The 19,543-nt window shown below is 36.7% G+C and overlaps 1 pseudogene; it reads right to left on the reverse strand.

Moving 5' to 3' along the window:
• Positions 1-16,246: 16,246 nt before the first annotated feature.
• LOC148780595 (putative amidase At4g34880 pseudogene) lies at positions 16,247-16,785 on the reverse strand (annotated as a pseudogene).
• Between the last annotated feature and the right edge of the window lie 2,758 nt (positions 16,786-19,543).

The raw sequence follows: 19,543 nt of genomic DNA on the forward strand, positions 1-19,543 counted from the left end.
TTTTCAGTTCCATTTGGACATCAAACGAGGATTTGTACCCACTCCGCCTCCATGTTTGACTCGTGACCGGCTCTATTTTGGCAGACAATTAATCTAGGATTTTAAGAACTAAAAAAAGCTTTTTTTACTTAATTATTTATAATTAAATTAAAAAATGGGTGCGGTTTCTATAAGGTTGCAATCTTAAACAACTCAATTAACATGCATCTTAAAAAAAATTTCTAATTTTATTAGAATAAATTCTTAGTTTTATCTTAAAATCTATTTTCATACATAATTAAAAAATTTTAAATTTAAAAAATGGTTAAAATCAAATAAATCTATAAATATATGAAAATCTTGAAAATGGACAGTCTAGATAATCTGTTGCAAGATGCATTATTTCTGAGACTCAATTTTTTATTTAATTTTTTTTTTTTTTAATACTTATACATCTCAATATCGAGATGATCGATTAGAAGGTTTTTTCAATATTAAAACAATATTTCCGATAGATTTTTGAGGTGCATCTGTGATTCTACATTTTAAGGTTACAACCTTATATAAACTTTTCCCTTAAGAAATTGCTTATAAAGAGATCATTTATCTTTATCTTTAAGGAGATCACAACTATTGTCCGTCATTATATGTCAAATTGGAGGGTTTTGAGTGAATCACAAAGTTCAAAACTTTTTTTTCGAAACATTTGTGTCTATCGACTAAGATTCCTACGATCATCATTAAAGGACAAAAGTGATTTTGACATCTTTGTACAAAAAGTAAATGATAGCTATGCATACGTTCCCGTGAAAGAAACTGAAATTGTCCTTAACTTGGTGTTTTGCTTCACTTTAGTTGGAGAGGGAAATGAGTTAGAGAGGGAAAAGCCAAAGAATGGAGTTCGAGAAAGTCACATGTAAAAGACCTGGTTAGATAGAGAGGATCTAGAGAGAGAAAAGGATTGAAAATTAATCATCATTTTCTAAAAAAATGCTTTTGTAAATATATCATTTATATTTATATTGAATGTTTGAAAGAGGTTTTAATTTTTTTTCTTTTTTTTTTTAATATATGATATCTTTCTTTTACAATTTTTAGGGTAAATGTTTTTTGAATATTTTAATGTCATAATATTAAAATTTATAGGGGGTTTTATTTTTATTTTTATTATAATATTATAATTAATAATTATATATTGATAACTAAATCTTGTATTTTATTTATTAATTTATTTGCATTATAAATTTTGTAATCTATTATTTTTTCTTATTGTTGTAAATAAGATTTTTTGAATTCGATGATATTATAAGACATTGTATATTTGTTCTTATTTTTAAATAATGTCTTATTTGTTTAATTTGGTCACACCCAGTGTTTAAAAAATCAACAATCCGTGATGTAATGTTACTAGTTTTTTTACAGTTGTCAATAAAATATTTTAAATTAGATGATATTATAAGATACTTCATCCATGATAATTCTATGATTCTTTTTTTTTTGTGATGTAAATTTAAACCATCGGTTCTTGTAATACGGTCCGAGTCTTTTATGATTCTATAGAATTTATTTCAATGTTTTCATGGATAATTCACGTATTATGCGTTTACTTCCTTCTTTGTTCATTTGTCTTGGAAATCTCTAATATGTTTTTTATTAATTATAATTAAATACAAGAGAATATCTTTTGGAGAATAAATAGGAGCGAGAAAAAAGTTGTGAAAAATTTAAGAAAGTCTTTTATATGCGTGATTGTTCATACCAAAAGTACTACCCTCTTTTAGAGAATTTGGAGCTTAGAAAAGAATTCAAAAAGTAATAGGAAATATTAAATGGGATTGTATACGATGAGATCATTTATCTTTTATATAAGGTGGTCACAATTACTTAAAACCATCCGATGTGAAATTTGATGGCTTGGATATGTTACAAAGTTCGAGAAAATTTCTTTTGAAGTTTGAGCTTGATCAATTAAATAATTGCAACGATCCAATTTCACTTCCAAAAGTCAAAATTGAAGTGACCACCTTGTACCAAAAGTAAATCGTCTCATTCCATAATTTCCCATATTTATTTGCTATAAAGAAAATAATGACTTGAATTAAAAAAAAAAAAAAAATTAAATAAATTTTTTAACAATAGTATTTTTATTTTTTTGGGTAATTCAATGGGAAAGACAGACACCTACCCCTTTTTTTCTAATAAATTAGGAATTAGCTCTTTTGAAGGTGTTAGTTGGGTGGTGTTATTGATGGGAACGATAACCACAACGTGGTGGCTAGGATACTATCTATTTACTCCTTCGAGTAAAATCTTTACTAGGATATAACCTTTCCCAAACTTTAGCATATAACCTCTTCAACTGATAGATTAGCCTCAAAAAAAAAATTGCTGATTGCATCTTCTACGTAATTGAAAAACATAATGTCTCAAGATTTAATAGAGACCGTCCAGTTTTTAGAGGGTGAGATCGAGTGTTAAAAAGCCCAATTTTTTTTATTTTTTTATTTTTATTTTTTAGTTTTTATTTTTGAGAATAATCATCTAGTGATTATTAGATAGTTCCATGATTTAAAATTGAAAAATTCCTCGAAAGTAGGTCTTCTAACCAAGGGAATAAATATATACAATGCCCATGAAGGAGTATATTACATGTACCCATAAACAAAATAGGAGTTTTCCACCTGCTATTTTGGGTTAAGAAATACCGATTTAATGAAAATATTCGTATTTTTTTTGAAAACAACACCAGATTGTTAGAGATTCCTTTCCATGCAGAGAGAACATAATAATACCGATAATTAGTATCTGGATCCTCGATTCTATGCAATATAGGAAACAAATTTCGTAATAATGGTACCTAATCCTCTATATATAAGAGATGGCTGTTAACCTTGAGTTTCAGCAAGAGTAAGAGTTATGTGATTGTTCATTGGTTGATAAGTTTTGCTAGCATGCTGAGTCTTTCTACACTCATTTGCTTTTCCCTCTGGTAACTTCCTATCTTCCTCATTCACTGCAATGCACTAACAACTCACTCTCTCTTTCTCTCTCTTTCGAACATTTGTTAATGCACTAACAACTCTCTCTCTTTCGAATATTTGTATTTACATTGGGACTCAATGTACTTATTTACATTGAGACTCAATGTACGTATAGCCTTAAGACCTTAACAAGTGGTTTAATTAAAATTGAGAATTTTACATTGAGACTCGTTTTGTACTTCTAGAAATTCAAAATCGGGTGATCTAGTTTGAGAATCGATGATACCGTTTCAGATCCATCCAACCAGCTCATTCAAGTGCATCCTGCTCTCCACCAGCCATGGGACCCACCAGCTCATGCACCAACCCCCACCACATGCACGTGGGGTTTTATTTATATGTACTTGCTCAATCCTATATCTTCGATGTGCGTTTGTTTTGCTTCTTTAAAGACGAAAACTAACATATGGCATATTAAAGGGCATAAATGCACCACATATGTGGTGAAAAAGAGTGTGTGTACCTACAAGATCATAATGTACTTATACCCAATTTGCCCAACATTTGTTGTAATTTCAACTATAAATGGAGCATTTTGTATTTTACAAAAAACTTTATCGTATTTAAGGAAATTTTTTTATGGTCCCTATGTAAATCTCTAAGTCTTAACACAACAATCCTTACAATCATTAGTTTTATTTGTTTTTGGGTGAATCAGTGGGGAAGATAGACCCCTATTAGATTAGAGAGTTACATTTTTTTAATGTTAGCAATGCATACCAACATGTGGTAACTGGATGTGGGGATGCTACTACCATGACTACAGCCCCTTTCCTATACTCATTAGTATATGTATCGACAAAGATAGTTGTACGTGCATGCCAGAGAGAAAGAGAGTCTCACCTGCAAACCCTAGGCTAAGGTACCATGAGTAACAGTTTGTTTGGTTTTTCTCAGTTCTCGGACAGGAGAAAGTGCTTTCATTGGCAAAGAGAGCCTGGACAATGGTGAGTTGTGGTTGATGAACCGGAAGATAATTTCTTCAAAGAGTTACGGCAGTGGAGTGGGTTCAAAGCTTGGTGGTGGCTACGGAATCATACTCGGCTATGTTCCCAGCGGTCCTAACCCAATCGGGAACCACCATGGTGAGGGCAGCCCGCCCTTTGTCTCAGTCCCCGAGGGCCGCATGCTCGATGATGTTCCCAATGGTCCTTACCCAACCAATGGTGGGGGCAGACCACCCTCCCTCCCATTGCACCATAAGTGAACTCTTCCGATCATCGAACCCCAGAAATCCCATAGCCCTTACAATACTGCAAAAAATTGGAGCCCCTAAGTGATTTTCTTCTCTTTCTCTCTGATGGTAGTCTTCCTAGAATGCTTGGAGAATATATGGTTTCCTCCATATTATGTTGTGTATGTAGCCTTCCTCCGTATTATGTTGTGTATGAATCATCATATGCTTGCTTCTTTGGGACAATTTATGTTAAACTTATAAAGCTATGGAGTCATCTTCATTTGACTGTATTCTTTATTTGGGACAATTTATATTAAACTTATAAAGCTATGGAGTCATCTTCATTTGACTGTATTCTCGAGAAGGAGATTCAATCCTTCCTGAATTGCAATTTTGAGGCTATTATAATTGTTGGTAGTTATAGAAACCGGAAACTTTACAAGATAGGATACTTAATATCTGGTCAAGGCTCTAAACAATCAAATTAGAGCTCACCTTCAAATAGTGTCGAGAAATATGGTTTGAATACTGGAAATTTTTGTAATAGCATTAAAATATATTTTCATCTTTAATTATAAAATTTAAAGATTTAAAAATAGTGTAGATTGAGCAAATCTATGAAAACTTGAAAATTAATAGTAAAAAAATGCATTACAAGATGCACTAATTCCAAAACTTGAAATTCATTTTTTTTTCTTATGCCCATCCATCTTGATGTCGAGATGATCAATCTGATGATATTTGAGTATCAAAACAACTTCTTTCTAGTGAAATTTTTGAGGTAGATCCTAATTTGATTGTTTAGAGCCAAGGCTCTACGTAAACTTTTCCCATATTTATAAGGCTATTGAGTCATGCTTATTTTGGTGTATTTTCGTTAAGGAGATGCAAATATGCAATCTATACTGCAATTTTGAGGCCCTTTATACTTATAAAGAGCGATGATTGTTTGGGGCAGTGGCAACAATAGTTAGCAAGTCGGAAGATAATAAAATATCGGTAATAAGCCGATTTTATTTCAAAAAGTCTGAGGAAAAAATCGGGTAAAAAATACATATTGCTAAAAAAATAAGGATTCGGATTTAGTTCAAAAAAACGTAGCTAAAAAATCGGATATGTAAAGATGATAAAACATAGGATTGTGATTTGCAGCTATTGTGTGTGTATATATATATATATATATATATATATATATATATATATATATATATATATATATATATATATACTTAAGCCACCAAACAATAATTTTATAGCTTTACTAGTATCATTAAAATAAGAAAAAATATTTAATGAGACCATTTACCTTTGGTACAAGGTGGTTACAATTGATCTTGACCATTGGATGTGATATTAGGTAGCTGTAATTATTTTATTGATAACGGTCAAAGTCTAAAAGAAATTTTTTCGAACTTTGTAACACATCCAGGCTACCAGATTTACTATTGGAAGGCTGTAAGTAATTGTGACCTCCATGTACGAACGGTAAAAAGTCTCATTGTTTATAATCCCTCGAAATAATGCTGAACAACTTTTTGTTAAAACTTTAAATAAATCCAACAATAATACTTACTTTGTTGTCACAACACAAAACATATCGTAGATCTATTGCGAGCACAAGATGAAACAACAACAACAATACTAAACACAATAATTGTGAACCAAGCTACAGGACTATTTCTCAAAAAAAATAGTTGTTCATCCAAAATGCTATGTTGCATACACCAATAAAATGCAAAAACAAAAAATAAAATATGAAATTAAGCAAAATTCTCTATGCATAAAATCTACACAAAATGCTCAAGAAAATTTAAATATCGCACTAAATAGCTACCACCTAAATCTTTAGTATCATTGAATATCTCTCTTGCTCTTTACAAGGATGCCATAAATATTTTTTTTTTTTTAAAATAGATTTTTTATTAGGTTGCTCTTCTTCTAATTTTTCCTATTATTTTAAGATATAAGATTGTTTTAAGGGTGCGGTTTGTATATAGCCTAGGCTCTAAACAATCAAATTAAGGCCTACCTTCAAATAGTGCCAAGAAATGTTGTTTCAATACTTGAAATCTTTGTGATGGCCTTAAAATATATTTTCATCTTTAGTTATAAATTTTAAAGCTTCAAATAGTGTAGATTGACAAATCTATGAAAACGTAAAAATATTAAAAAGTGACTATCCAAAAATGCATTACAAAATACACTATTTCCAAAACTTAAAATCCATTTTTTTCCATGTCCATGCATGTTGATGTCGAGATGATCCATTTGAGGATATTTGGGCATCAAAACAACCTCTTCTAGTGAAATTTTTGAGGTAGGCTCTAATTTAATTGTTTAGAGCCTCGGCTCTATGTAAACATTTCCCTTGTTTTAAAAAACAATGCAGATTCGCACGAGAGAAACTAAAAAAAGGGATTGTATACTATAATGTGAAATTATAGTAAGATATGAACATTGTCTCTCCTTCTTTTTGTACTCAGAATAGGAATGTTATTTACTATGTTAATTATTACATATTGTTTTGTAACTCTATAAATTGACTGTACACATTTTATTATTACAGAATTAAAAAAATATTTTATTATTACAAAAATACAAAAAATACATATTTCTCACATAGTATAAAAGCAAGGTTTGACGGTTCCTGCAATACCACCGTTCTAAAACCGAGTATTTGAATACCGCGAGAAATACCACCCTACCGAAGTCTGAATATTCGTATCTGAATACCGTCGTCAATATCTGAAACCGTCTGCTCAAAACCACCATAGGCCCAAACCACCAACTCTCAAAACCGCCTTTTGAAACTACCCCTGTTATCTTGATATGAAACCGTATGCCCAAAACCGCCATCTTCCCAAACCACCTACTCTCAAAACTACCAGTTCAAACCACACCCATAACCGCCATTTTGAACCCACACCCAAAACTGCCATTTGGAAAACCAAATATCTGATCCCATAACTACTATTTGTATCCAGATCCCAAAACCGCCATCTAAAACGTCTACGAAATAAGTCCCTAATTCTTCTCTCCACTGCACAACGGGTGTTGGTCTCTCTTTTCACTAAAGCAAGAGTATTGCACAGGCTGAGATGTCTCCAACAAACTAGAGAGAGAAACTGCGATTAGATAAAGAACCAGGTATCACCTCAGAAATTCTCTGGTGGACAACCAGTGCAAGGAGCCAGCTCTGAGATCTCAATCAAAGCAGCACAAATCAAAACCTGAGAAGCATATCTCTCCAGTGTTTTGTGTCAACAAAAATGAGAATTATCTCAAATATGGCTTTTCAATTGTCCCATGTGACCCTTTGGAGCACTCTCCATATGTGGCCTCTCAAATTTTAAAAGACATGTACTCACATACTCATGGGGAGATAAACACAAAACTCAACTTTACTCAAATTTACCACACCTTCACGATTACCACACAGCCCACTATATAGATAACTACCCATTACCTAAATAACTACCTATTACATCCACTGTTTTGCATCATCTTTAACAAACTGCCCACTACCTAGATAACTACCCATTACATCCATGGATCATCTTTAACAAATTACCCACTATCTAGCTAACAGCCCATTACCTAGATAACTACCCATTACATCCACTTTTTTGCATCATCTTTAACACTTCCCTTGATACAAATTTCATTTTTTTTCTTCTTTTAAAACTCTTCTTGTTTCTTGTTATTTCTTATTCTGCATCTTGCTTTTTTTTCTCCTACTTTTTTTTTTTTTTTTGCTTCTTCTTCTTCCACTTGCTGCTTCTTGCTTCTTCTTCTTATTTTTGCTTCTTGCTTCTTCTTTTTCGTTTCTTCTTCTTTGTTTTTTTTTTAAAAAAAAACACATTGCATTTTTTTTTCATGTCTTCTTATGGCATCATCATATTTTTTCATGACATGACAAACTAGGACTGTCTTGTTTTTATAAACACAATTTCTTATTTTATGCCTTTTTATTTGGCACCATTTTTAGTCTTCTTATGGCATCATCATGCCTTTTCCTGACATGACAAACTAGGACTTCAATGTGCTGTTTTTCTAAACACAATTTCTTTTTTATGCATTCTCATTACACACCCTCATGCATTTTTATGGCATCATCATGCGTTTTCATGACATGACAAACTAAGATTTTGATGTCTTGTTTTCATTTTTTAAAAATCAATCAGTTTTCCTATGCCTACGCTAGGCATGAATTTCCCATCATGTCTTTCCGTGGAAAAACATACCAAGACTGCAGTGTCCTATTTTTCTTCTTTCCTAAACATCATTTTTCGTTTTTCCTATGCCTACATAGGCATGGATTTCCCATGAGGACTACTCATGTTCGTCTTTAGAATTTTTTTGTCTTTTCTAAATCTCATTTTCTGAAAACTTTTGCAAAAATATGACATCAAGAGCTCTCCAATTTTGTTTCCCTTTTTTTTTTTTTTTTTTGTTGTTTCTTTTTTTTAGTTCTTCATCTTCTTTTTCCAAGAACATAACAATTTTTTTTCTCCTTTTTTTTTATTGCAAATCATTTTTTTTTTAATCACCCTTTTTTTTTTAATTAAGACCTAAACATTGTTTTCATTTTAAATTTTCAATGCTCATAAAAATCTCCTTTAAAAATTGGAATTGATGGTTGAGAAGTCTTTGAGTTGCTATTGTTTGCCATATGGAAAAAAGCACGAAAATAAAGAAATTTGTGATACCATCCTTTGAGTTTTGTCTCTGTTCTCCTCTCAACGTAATAAATCTCCACCAATGCCTGTCTCTTAGGTAACTTGGCTCTCCAATGCCTATCTTTGGCAACTTGCGCTCTGAAGGTTATGGGCCCACCATGCTGATCTCTAATGTTTATCTTTTTCACAACCTGGGCTCTCTTCACAACGTGATCTCTAATGTTTATCTTTTTTTGCATAACCTGCGCTCTGCAAGCCAATGCCTAACTTTTTTTTTCTTTTTGACAACCTCGGCTCTGATACCATGTTGAAATTATAAAAGAACGCGTATTCACGTACTCATGGAGAGATAAACACAAAACTCAACTATACTAAAGTTTTCCACACGCTCACATTTCAAATCAAGTAGATCTATAAATAAAAGAAAATCTTGAAAATGGAGGGTCCAAATAATGTGTTCCAAGATGTACGATTTTTACAATTTGAATTTGTTTTTTCCAATAATATGTTCTAAGATGTACTATTTTTATGACTTGAAATCTTTTTTTCCCTTCTACATCTTTCTATCTCAATGTCGATATGACCAATTAAATGTTTTTCTAACTTCAAAACAATGTTTTTTTTTCAAGGATTTTAGTTGTGTAACTTAATTCTATATTTTAAGGTGTCAACTTTATATAAACTTTTTCCTTTGTAAAGTTAGTTTTATGATTGTCCATTGGTTGACAGTTTTGCTAGCATGATGAAGCTTTCTACATTGATAGTTTTGCTAGCATGATGAAGCTTTCTACATTCATTTGCTTTTCTCTATTGGGCTTCTGGTAAGTTCCTATCTTCCTCATTCAATGCAATCTCTCTCTCTCTCCATTTCTCGAATATTTTTATTTACATTGAGACTCTCTGTCTCTCTCTACACTTATAGCCTTTCTTTCTTAACACTTGGTGGCAAGAAAGAGACTCCTATTTTTGAGATTTTAGTTTTCTTACTAGTTCATGATATTGAAGTCAGTGCACCAATGACATAGAGATATAGAGAAAGAGAAGAGATAGAGAATGTGTCTGGAATCTACTAGAATGTTCATGACATTTCCTTTCTCTACCCTTTCTCACTTCTTTCCAAGAAACTCGCCCTTTTAACTCTTAGACTGATTTACGTATGGTTCCTAATTTTTTTTTAAAAATACGAAATGTTTCATTTATAGTCAAAACCTGCTTTATTTTTCTTTTTCTTTTTTTTTCAAAATTTATCCTTGACTCGAGGATGGAATCCTCGATCCAAATCTTCATTATTTTCTTTTTTAATTTTTTTGTTAGTAGGGCAATGCTCCTAGCTTTAGGGCGGTCTAATGAAAAAATTAAAAACAAAATTAAATTTTGGTTTTAGAAATTTTGGATGGAGGGGCAATTTTGAAAAAAAACCAAAAAAACACAAGTTGACCAACATTTGTTGTAATTTCTACCTATAAATGGAGCATTTTATATTTTAGAAAAAATTTATTGTATTTTAGAAAAATTTTATAGTCCCTATTTGCATCCCTAAGTAGTCTTAGCACTGCAATCCTTACATTCATTAGTTTTTTGTTTTTAGGTAATTCAGTGGGGAAGACAGGTCCCTACTTTTTTTTTAATAGATTAGAGAGCTACATTTTTTAAAGTGTTAATTGGGGTTGTCAGCTGTAGTAATGTATACCACAATGTGGTAACTGGGTGTGGGGATGCTAGCACCACGGCTCGAGCCCCTTTACTATGTTCATTAGTTTATGTGTCAACAAGGATGGTTGCACGTGCATGCTAGAGAGAGAGAGTCTCACCTGCAAACTCTAGGATAAGGTACCATAAATAGCAAGCATAACAGTAATATATTTGTTTGGGTTTTCTCAGTTCTCAAAGAGGCAAAAATGCTTTCAATGGCAAAGAGAGCCTGGACAACGGTGAGCTGTAGTTGAAGAACCGAAGGATTTACGGCAGTGGAGTGGGTTCAAAGCTTGGTGGTGGGTACGGAATCATACTTGGTGATGTGCCCAATGGTCCTCACTCAATCGGGAGCCACCATGTTGGGGGCAGGCCGCACTCCCTCCCATCGGGCCGCATGCTCCATGATGTTCCCCATGGTCCTTACCCAATCCATCGTCGGGGCAGCCCCTCCTTTGTCCCAGGGGGCCGTATTCTCCATGAGGTCCCCGGCGTCCCAACTCGTTGCACCATAACTGAACTCCTTTGATAATCGAACTCTAGAAATCCCATAGCCCTAACAATACTGCAAAATTTTGGAGCCCCTAATTGATTTCTTCTCTCTCTCTGATGGTAGTCTTCCTAGTATGCTACGAGAATATATAGTTTCCTCCATATTATGTTGTGTATGCAGTCTTCCTATGTATTATGTTGTGTATGATTCATCATATGCTTGCATTTTTGGGACAATTTATACTAAACTTATAAAGCTACGAATTCATCTTCATTTGACTATATTCTCGAGAAGGAGATTCAATACTTCCAGTATTGCAATTTTGAGGCTATTATAATTGTTGGCGTTTATAGAAGCCGGAAACTTAACATCTTGTAATATACCAGATAGGAAACTCATTATCTCGTTTCCATAACCGTCAACAATAATTATAGTGAGACCATTTTGCAATATTGTAAGTACTATGGGATTTATTGAGTTCGATGAGACGAGTAATCCGGTGATGGTCCGAAGCGTTGGGACCGGTGGGCAAAAATCTGAAAACTCTGTTGCTGTGGGGACTAGGGAGAGGGTGGGCTACCCCCACCATGGTGGTTCCCAATTGGGTTACAACCACAGGGCGCATCATGGAGGTTACGGCCCTCCAAGGCAGAGGATGGGCTACCTCAACTATGGTAGTTCCCGATTGGGTTAGGACCGCTGGGTACATCATGGAGCATGCCGCCCTTTGGGATAGAGGGCTGGCGTCCTCCACCATTGTGGTTCCCAAATGGGTTAGGGCCGCTGGGCACATCATGAAGCATACGGCCCTCCAAGACAGAGGGCGGGTTTCCCCCATTATTGTAGTTCCCGATTGGGTTAGGGCCACTGGGCACATTATGGAGCATACAGCCCTTTAGTGCTGAGGGCGGGTTTCCCCCAATATTGTGGTTCCGGATTGGGTTAAGGCCGCTGAGCACATCATGAAGCATACGGCCCTCCGAGACAGAGGGCGGTTTCCCCCACCATTGTGGCTCTCGATTGTGTTAGGGCTGCTAGGCACATCATGGAGCATAAGGCCGTTTAATGAAGAGGGCAGACTGCCCCACCATTGTGGTTCCCGATTGGGTTAGGGTTGCTGGGCACATCATGGAGCATACGGCCCTTCAGTGCGGAGTGCGGGCTTCCCCCACCATTGTGGTTCCCGATTGGGTTAGGGCCGCTGGGTACATCATGAAGTGTACGATCCTCTAAGACAGTGGGCGGGTTTCCCCCACCATTGTGGTTCCCGAATTGGTTAGGGGCGCTGGGCACATCATGGAACATATGGCCCTTCAGTGCTGAGGGAAAGTTTCACCCACCATTGCGGTTCCCGATTGGGTTAAGGCCGCTGGGTACATCATGAAGCATACGGCCCTTCGAGACAGAGGGCGAGTTTCCCCCACTATTGTGGTTCCCAATACGGTTAGGGCCGCTTTGCACATCATGGAGCATACGGCCCATTAGTGTTGAGGGCAGGCTTCCCCCACTGTTATTGTTCCCGATTGGGTTAGGGACATTGGGCACATCATGTAGCATATGGCCATTCGAGGCAGAGGTCGAGCTTCCCCCACCATTGTGGTTACCTATTGGGTCAGGCCTGCTAGGTACATCATGGTGCAAACGGCCCTTCAAGGCAGAAGGCTGGTTTCCCCCACAGTTGTGCTTTCCAATTGGGTTAGGGTCGCTGGGCACATCATAGAGAAAACGGACTTTCAGGGCAGAGGTCGAGCTTCCCCCACCATTGTGGTTTTCCATTGGGTTCGGGCCGGTGGGTACATCATGGAGCATACGTCCATTTGAGCCAGCGGTCGTGCTTCCCCCACCATTGTGGTTACTGATTGGGCTAGGGCCGTTAGGGACATCATGAAGCCTACGGTCCTTTTGGGTAGAAGGCGGGCTTCCTCCACTGTTGTGCTTCCCGATTGTGTTAGGACCGCTGGGCACATCATGGAGCATACGGCCCTTCAGGGCAGAGGTCGAGCATCCCCCACCATTGTGGTTACCGATTGGGTTTGGGATGCTAGGCACATCATGGTGCATACAGCCCTTCAAGGCAAAAGGTGGGATTCCCCCACTGTTGTGCTTTCCGATTGGGTTAGGGTCGCTGGGCACATCATGGAGCATACGACCCTTCAGGGCAGAGGTCGAGCTTCCCCCACCATTGTGGTTTCCGATTGGGTTTGGGCTGCTGCATACATCATGGAGCATACGTCCATTTGAGCCAGCGGTCGAGCTTCCCCCACTATTGTGGTTACCGATTGGGCTAGGGCCGCTCGAGACATCATGGAACATACGGTCCTTTTGGGCAGAAGGCGGGCTTCCTCCAATGTTGTTCTTCCCGATTGTGTTAGGATTGCTGGGCACATCATCGAGCATACGGCCCTTCAGGGCAGAGGTTGAGCTTCCCCCACCGTTGTGGTTCCCGATTGGGTTAGAGCTGCTGGGCACGTCATAAAGCTTACAACCATTTGGGGCAGAGGTCGAGCTTCCCCCACCATTGTGGTTCCCAATTGGGTTCGGGCTGCTGGGCACATCATGGAGCATACGGTCTTTCAGGGCATAGGTCGAACTTCTCCCACCATTATGATTAACGATTGGGTTACGGTCGTTGGGTATTTCATAGAGCATACGGCTATTCAGGGCAGAGGTCGAGCTTCCCCTACCATTGTGGTTCGCGATTGGGTTAAGGCCACTAGGCACATCCTTGAGCTTGTGGCCCTCTAGGACTAAGGGTGGGCTACCCCTACCATGGTGGTTTCCGATTGGGTTCGGGCCGCTGGGCACATCATGGGGCATACGGTCCTTCAGGGCATAGGTCGAACTTCCCCCACCATTGTGGTTAACGATAGGGTTAGGCCCGCTAGGTATTTCTTAGAGCATACGGGCATTCGAGGCAGAGGTCGAGCTTCCCCTACCATTGTGGTTCCCGATTGGGTTAAGGCTGCTAGGCACATCATGGAGCTTGCGGCCCTCCATGACAGAGGGCGGGCTACCCCTACCATGGTGGTTTCCATGTGGGTTAGGACCACTGGGCACATCATGGAGCTTGCGGCCCTTTGATATAGAGGGCAGGCTACCCTCACCATTGTGGTTCCCGATTGAGTTAGCGACTCCGAATCCACTCCGCTGCCAATATTTGCTGAAGAAATTAGCTTCCTGTTCTTCAACCTCAGCTCGCATTTGTTCATGCCTACATTTCTCAAGGTAGTCTCCTCTCCAAGTACTGAAAATCAAAATAGAAACAAATTACTATAGTTGACTCTTTATTCATGCTAACTGAGCCTTGCAAGTGAGACACTCTCATGCATGCATGCTATCTATGTCAGGATGTAAAAGATTACATCCGTACCATATTTAAATGTGGATAATATGGTCACATATAATTTTATTTAAAACTATAAAATTGTACCAACCTATATATATTATAAAATAAAGTGGTGTGGACATAATTTTTTCAAAAGTAAAAAGGAAAAAGAATAAATATAAGAGCGTATTGTAGCGATCAAAAGTTTAAACAATGATGTTGAGAGCAAGTGAAAGACAAGAGACAATGGGAATGTCATACGCATTGTAATAGACAATCTCTTTCTCAATTTGTTTCTCTCTCTTTCATAGGAGACATACAAGTAAGAAAACTAAAAAATATATAAGTCTTCGTATATAGTGAGAAAGAGAGCCTCAATCTTAAGAACAAATGAAAAGATTGGACTCAAGGCATACATAGACAAAATAGTAGGTACCACATCGTGACATTTTGAGTTCTATGCCTATCACGGGTAGTACCCCTTCCCCATCTACTCAAAAATAAATAAAAGCAAAATGAATGAACAAAAAAGTGTCAATAGAGAGATTCTTAGAGAAAAAGAAAAAAAGAGAAAAAGAGGTGGAAAAAAAAAGAGGGAGAAAGAGGTGGTACATTCATTGCAGGGAATGAGGAAGACAAGAACTTACCAGAAACACAGTAAAGGGCAAAGAAAATCAGTGCAGAAACTGTAGAGAGCTTCATCATGCAAACAAAACTCTTTAAGAAATGGACAATCTCAAAACTATGACTTTGCTGGTTCTCGAAGTTATTACCCATTTTTATAGAGAATTAGGAGCAATTATTTGCATAAAATCGAGCATGTGGATGATGTATTTAGATAAAATCATGGTTTCTCTAAATGGGGATGAGTCTCTCAAAATATGATGATTCAATCTTTGTGTTGTTTCAAAAAATTACAAAAATATCTTCATAACATGGGTACTTCCTAGAAATTTAAAATACTTTATGAGATAACAAGTTGAAAATTTCAACTTTCAAATTTTCATGACATTAGCCATGAAAAAGTTTTGATAGGGCTGCAGCCCTAATAAAATAAGTAAAGCCTCACCCTAAAACTCATGGAAGATTACAATTGTTGCGTTAGAAACCTTCAAATTAATCATCGTCCTTGACCATTACAGTTGTGAAAAAATTTAGGATTCCAAGCTCTAACAATGATTTCTATTATAAAACAATTTGTCCAAAGTGCTTTCCGAATGAGGATATGAGATGAGGCTTCACTTTGTTTTCGCAAAGCCGGGCGTTATTGAAAATGCATTCCATATTTCAAGCTCACCTAGACCAAGGTACTCGGACCTTGGTTGAAGCTAATTACTTGGCCAAGCCATAGTAGACACGAACGAGTTATTTACGCTATTAAAAATATAAAATTCAAATAAACAGTTAAAAATTAGATAAATTAAAAAGGTAAATAGAAATCATTGGAAAACTAATTGCTTGTTTGTTCTAAAAAACAATGCTAGAAAGCCAAAGTGAGTATAGAAGAGAAAAATAATCCCGAATAAGGTAGAACATTAACAAATGCAAAGGAACCATTTAAAAACAAACTTAAAAAGGGAAAGTACCCGTCCACATCATGTGGACAGACCCTTCCAATGGTTAAGATCTCGTATGGTCATATCCAATGACCAAAAGTTGTTCTCACATTTTATTTTTTTAATTAAATAAAACATTTATTTGAATTTTTTAGTGTAAGCGTATTTTTACAAAGCTTACTCCTAAAAGAAGGCATAAATTGCATGTATTTTTTGCTTAGGACTCGACTGGGTAAGGCAATCGGACTCGCGGTTAATGATCCTAGTGAGTCTAATGCGTGAGGGGATTTCCAAACCATTTGCTCTAAATACAGGATCCATGTGTTACATTAGGTTGACCCCCAAGAACACTCCACCCATTAGGGGCCTTAAACATCCTAAAATGCACCCATTCACTTGGGCTTGCCTTCCCCAGAACGATGACACCCACCCTCCTCAGCCTCCTGACCACGCTCGCATCTCGTGGCACCACCAAACTGAGCCAAGCAACGCAATTGATCCAGCCATGGTGTCGAGCTGGTCTCGTGTTGCTATTTTATGCTTTAACAGCACCGGTATCCCATGTAACCCTTTGGCGCACTCTCCATGTGTGGCCTCTCTCTCTTTGTCAGCCCTGTCGGCCTGGTCCAACGCATCCGGGTTCACCTCGAGCACTAAACGTAGAAGCAGGTTGAGCGCGGTAATTTCTCGGAGATAGAACTCGACAAGGTCTCTTGATGTGAGCTCCTTGCGCTTGAAGGCTTCTTGAATTTGGTTCACTGTGGCTTCCTTGATCTCAAAGGCAAAAGAGGGAGAGATAACAAGCAAGAGGGGTAGAGCAATCTGGTTTGAGCAAGTACCCATTGTTTGTGGACCATCAGTGTACGTTGCAATACTGTAAGTAAGGATAATAGGCCCCTAATTGTTTTTGAATTAGTTAGAGGTTTTTGAAGCTACGAGTAAAAACCACAACGTGCAACTGAGATATGGGGTGTACTACCACCACGAGCTCAGCTCCTCTCCCTCCTCTAAGACTTCCTCTCGGTTCTATGCCATGGTTTGGGAGTGGAATTCTTATACTGCCATGGCATGCATATATTTAGCTTGAAGGAGGTTGTATGCCATGGTTTAAGACGAGATTCTCTATTAAGTCTTTTTCTTTTTTTGGGTAATTCAATAGGGAAGACGGCCCCTTCTGATTTAAATTAGTCGGTAGTTTTTGAAGATGCCAGTTTTAAAATTAGTTAGTAGTTTTTAAAGGTGTCAGTGAGAATGAAAGCCACAACATATAATTGTAGTATAGGGTATACTACCACTAAAAGAATATCCCCCTCTTTTCCTTTTTTTTTTCTATGTATTGAAGCGAGTTTTGCCATTTTTGGACTTTCGAACTGCTCTGTTCCCTATTTTGAACAGCTCAAAACTAGCCGATTCCTTTATTTTATCCCTTTAGATTCAATTGGAAATTTCTTTTATGTGTATTAATATCTTGGGCTGGAATTTTCATATATTTATTGGTTTACGGCTGACTTTAGTAGAAAACACAGTAGCCAGCTTGATATCCTACATTGGCTAAAGGGCTTGCTTGGAGCCCGTAAACCTAAACCATAGGGCCAGTTAGTCCTAATCACTTCCCCAGAACTATCCTAGACCTAAAACGTAATTTTGTTCCCTTCCAAGGACCTCCTTCCTAGTTGGAACTATAGTTATCGGGGGCAGGAACAACTCCAGGTTTAGAGAGCGGGATCAACTCCTGCTTTAGGGAGCAGGAGCGTCGGATTGACGGCTGGCCAAAGCTACAAAGTTCGGAACCTTAAACTCACCAAAATCCTGAAAACCTAGGAATGGACTGAAGGCATAGGTGTTCAAGGTGTTGGGTGTTACAACATAATGTTTTAAATTTCAGTCTTATTATGAGTATAAGACCCTTATCCAAATGATATACTATTTTTTCAAAAAAAAACCTCAAAACTGTACGTACAATGTACCATTAGGTGGAGCTCAGACCAGCGTACCTTGGCCTTAGTACTTTTAAATCTTATTCCAACACCAAACACAATCTTCTCTAGCTTATACGACCAAAACAATGGCCCCCATTCGAACCTCAACTCTTGGTGTTAGACCTGTGTGCCTAGCTTATCAAGTACTCTCACATCTTTTCCTTTTTCTGTTTTCATTTTCTTTCATTTGTTTGCATAACAGTCTTTTTATTTTTCAAATGCTTTCTAAAACCTTTTTCTTTGTTTTCTAAAGTTTCTCTAATCTTCCCCTTGGCTATGTGGCGAATGTCTTGCTAGTATGGTCTGACTATGATGGAAAGGTGTTAGGCCAATGTTTTGTCATATGTAATATGCAATGTTGTCAGATTCGGTTTAAAGTTTTTTTTGGTTTGGTGAGAAAATGAAGTATTTCGGTATTTGGACCGATTAGGGGAAGTCTTAGAAATTTTTTTTAAAAAATTAATGTAAATAAATTAGATATTTATATATAAAAAAAATAAAAAATATTTTTTATATAGGTATTTCTTTTTTGACAGAAGCAGCCCGAAGGTTCGGCCGAAGCAGACCCAACGTAGGCCGAATAGCCTGAAGTGGCCCGAAATTGACCGAAGCGACGACATCATGCTTCTCTTTGCTTCGGCTTATGCTTAAAATCTGAAGGTTTCGACCTCTTCGACCGAAGTGAAGTGACTTTGATAACATTGATAATATGACATGAACCTTTTCTATTAATTTTTATTGATTTTGTATCCCGTAAACTGAGCTGGAAGAAACATAGTTCTTTCTCGCCCAAGGTTCATGCGTAAACAAAGCCATGTAGAGTTTTGTTATTTTCTCTAATAGGATGATTCCCTTATATTTTTATATTTAGGATATGACTTTTTTTTGTTATTCATTGATTTGAGATTTTCTTGAAGTTATATCATTAAACGAAAAGTGACATCCTGCATAGTGTAAACATGGAACATGAAATAGTGCATTGTAGTGACTTAATGTATGAATTGACCTTTGATACAAGTAAGTCACAATTATTATTGATTGTTATATTTGAAATCTAAGAGTTGAGGATATTTGGGCACAAAGTCCAAAATAAAATTTCTCAAATGTTATGATATACTTTAATCTATTGAATTTCACATCCAATTGCTAAAAGTAACTGTGAACTTGTACTAAAAATAAATGATTTCACACTATACAATGCCATAGGATAAAAGTAATACTTGTGCACTATACTAACAATCAAATTATGCTAAGATAAAAGCAAGTGTTTATGGAACGTATTCACCGGGAAATATTAATGGATTTGGATTAACAAAGTTCAAGTAATCATCGATCTACCACGAAAGAAAGATTCAGTTAAGTATCTTAAGAGTATTCATATCATAAAGGTATTGTGTACAATGAGCCAGTTATCTTTGGTACAAGGACGTCAATAATGCTACTGGCTATTACATCTCCAATTGGATACTTTGGGGTGTCTCACAAAGTTTGAGAATTTTTTATTTTTTATTTATAACTCTAAGTTTAATCAACAACACTTTACAACTATCTGACTTGAAATCTGACGGATAAGAGCGATTATGACTTCCTTGTACTAAAAGTAAATGGTCTCTTTGTATGGT

The sequence above is a fragment of the Amborella trichopoda genome, chromosome 9 (assembly GCF_054954075.1).
Source record: "Amborella trichopoda isolate Santa Cruz 75 chromosome 9, AtrichopodaSantaCruz75HAP2 v2.0, whole genome shotgun sequence".
In the NCBI taxonomy this organism is placed as follows: domain Eukaryota; kingdom Viridiplantae; phylum Streptophyta; class Magnoliopsida; order Amborellales; family Amborellaceae; genus Amborella; species Amborella trichopoda.